The sequence below is a fragment of the Amblyomma mixtum genome, chromosome 3 (genome assembly GCF_055824585.1).
Source record: "Amblyomma mixtum isolate Tamu chromosome 3, ASM5582458v1, whole genome shotgun sequence".
NCBI lineage: Eukaryota > Metazoa > Arthropoda > Arachnida > Ixodida > Ixodidae > Amblyomma > Amblyomma mixtum.
The window spans coordinates 387,258,086-387,261,502 of NC_143014.1; positions in this window are offsets into that span (position 1 = coordinate 387,258,086).

Here is a 3,417-nt window from a genome sequence, read left to right on the forward strand (position 1 = left end):
AAGCATTTGAAGGCACTCCTGCTGGGGTCGTACTGCTGGGGTCGCACTCCTGCTGGGGTCGTAGGTTTAGCTCTGGTTAAACCTTGCAAGTTGCGTTAGCAGCGTGGAGCCTGGTGGAGAGCATCTGAAACGGTTGCTATGGCAACGGCGCTCCGTCTGTTTGACCTCGCTGCTGCTGAAGGTCAACCGTGGCCACCACTGGGTCGCACCGCCGACCTTGGCCACTGCGGGTGCCATTAAAGCTCGCTCCATCCTGCGCTTTGTTTCCCGTCTCACAATATGTTAGTTAGTGCCTTTTCTTATTTTATTGCTTGTTTTTTATTTGCTTATTGTCATTTTTGTATTTCTTTTATTCTATTTGAGACCCATGCATTCACTAGATGCGCCTTTATTCATGCTCAAATCCTGAGCCTTGGTGGCGGACCATGAAAGAAAAGAACGTCTTCGTGGCGGAGTGGTAGCGTCTCCGCCTCAAATGCCAAAGGCCCTGGTTGGGTTCCCAGCCTTGACACCGTTTTTCTTTTTAAGTAGTAGCGGTCCTGCCGCCTTGTGGAGCGCGGCTGAAACGGTTGCTATGGCAACGGCGCTCCGTCTGTTTGACCTCGCTGCGGCTGAAGCGCTAACCGCATGAAGGCTCAGCTCCATGTACGCGAAAACTCATGCGAACGCGACAGCGGCAAGCGACGAGCGACGCCGTCGCGCGATGCGAAATGCCCGTGTCGCTTGTCGTGTCGCTCGGATCTGCACTCACAGAAAATTTCGCTCGTCGCCCGGAAGTTACAAACACGGTTAGCCAATGGCAGCTAATCCGGCAGCGTACGTCACTACCGGGCCTCTTGCAGGGCCTCTTTTTTCACCAAAGATTCGTCGTTGTCGCCACGCTCTGCCCCATGTTCACGGCAAACTAAATGCGCACGAACCTTTCGCTTTGTCTGAACTTGCCTGAACCACAAAATTTTAGCGATAAAACACCCCACATTTTCAGACTGCTTCTGTGTTTACAGTGTTGCTAGGCTTAGCGAGTATGCGTCGTTTGACGTCAGAAAGCGCGCGAGGTTCAAACAGGTGTGCGCCCCACGTTCAGGCGGCGCCCATGACAATGACATGCAACAAAGCTGTAACACATTTTATTTGGCATTTTTCTGCCCAAAATTTTAATCCTTGCAAATAATGTGACTCTTTTTATAGGCGCAAACAGCTTTGCGGTGTATTATGCCAGCAACACTGATCGTCGTCTCCATTTCGCGTTCGCGTTGTCGCAACGCATGGAGCTTGGCCGGTGGCCGACGGAGCGGCAGCCAGCCGTCGTCGCCACGCCGCCTCGTCGCGTCGCTTACTTTTTCGCGTACATGGAGCTCAGTCTTGAGGCGACAGTTCGGGGCGACACGCCGCGCGATGGCATCGCGCGATGTGCTCAGGGCCGCCGAACCACTGTCGCTCATCGCGTCGCCCAGTTTGTGGGTTTGCAGAGAATTTCGCCCATCGCCCGGAGATGGCGTGCGAGACTAGCCAATGACGGTAAGTCTTGCGGGTGCGCAACTTCCGATTCGTTTTGCGCGAGATGAAGGAACTTTATTTCCGCCAGAAGAAGACCCGTGCCCCTCCGGGTCCGCACGCAGGCGTCCGGGGAGGGGCAGCATCGCAGTTGGAAGAATAGCGACGATATAGTCGCGCAGCTTCTGCTGCCAGGCGGGTCGCGTATCGTTGTATGCTAAGGTCGGCACTTCCGAGTATGGTCTCCCATTCCTCTGCATTATTAATTCTGCCATATCCTGGGGCACTGGGGCATCTCCATAATAAAGGGGGGCACATTGTTGACCTAAAGTGCGGTGAGGCGAAAGCCTTAAGTGGGGTGTTGCTACTTGTGTCACTGATGTGTTAAGATGTTAGGCTTCACCTCTAAGAGTGAAACGCGACAGCGTCTTGCAACGCTGCCAGGGAATCCACAGAACGCCATCGCCCGTTCGGCTGTACGCCTTTCTCGTCGGTAAATTGGCTTTGAGGAAAGTAAATGTATCTGTCTCGCATACCTCGGTGGACACCTGAACCTCGCCGTAACGGGAAGGGAGCAGATGGGAGTGAACAAAGACACCGTATTCACTAGACGCGCCTTTGTTCATACCGAACCGTCGAGCTGGCATGGCGGAGTGGTTAGCATGCTCGTCTACCACTCCGGAGACCGGAGTTCGATTCCCGAGAACTCGACCAATTTCCTACTGTTTTATTTATTTATTTCAAACCTTTAATTGATTGCATGATTACTAGCCGAAGAACAATTGGCCCCGTTTGAAATTCGCGCACTTTGACGTCACGACTGTTTCGACCAATTGAAAAGCGTGACATTTCTGTCGACAACTCCTGCTTACAACGATGAAGCATTAAAGGCTTCCGCCTTAATATGTGTTCGAGAGTAGCGGTACGTATGCCCGCAGAACTCGCACACCTCCGCATCCTCCCTCGTGTCACCTCCTGTCCAGCTCCTCCAGAGAGCGGGGATGCGAAATTTCTAGCTTGGAGTCTTCTCCAGTCATAGGCCTCAGCCGAGCTAAGCGATCTATCCGGAGGAGGATAGATCCTTTTGTTCTTTTCTGATTGTCTGTGATGCTATTAAAGGTATTGGTTTCCTCTTTAGTGCTGAATTCGTATCACGTGTCCACGGCTCCCCGGGATAAAGACGAGCGGGTGAGCCTGTGGGCGGCCTCGTTTCCAACCAGACCCGAGTGGGCTGGGGTCCAGACGATTCGAATATTGTGAGCTGGGATAAAGTCTTTTAGATATTTAGCCGCCATTTCGTGGATGCGTCCCTTGCTGTAATTTCTAATTGCGGCTTTGCAGTCGCTTACTACGTATTTGGTACCTGGCTGAATTAGAGCCATCGCTATTGCAACCTCCTCCGCCGCAAGGGGTTTTAAGTCAAGGTGTGTTACAACACCTAACGTTATGCCTGTGTCCCCGACGGCTACGGAGATGGTGTCTCCTAGCGTGCCTACCGCGGCATCAGTGTAGGCCACGGTTCCCAGTGGCATCTCGCCTAGCTTAGTAGCCAGCTGTGCGACCCTGCTTTTCCTTCTGCCTTTGTCGTGGATGGGATGCACGTTTCTGGGTGTGGGAGCGATAATAAGATGCTCTCTTATTTCTCTTCCCAAATCTGTTCTGGTGTTCACTGTGCTATCTACGGTTACCCATTTCGCTAGCTCTAGGTATTTGCTTCCTGCGGGTGTGGATGTTAGCCTTTGGATTCGCGATGTTCTAACCGCTTCAGTCAGTTCTCTCCAATTGTTATGCAGGCCCATTTTTTCCAGCATATCATTGGACGTCGAAATGGGCAGCCCTAGCGCTCGTTTGACACATTTTCTGATGATTCTGTTTAATCCCTTTTCTTCGGTTTTGTTTATTTTCAGGAATGATGTTGCGCAG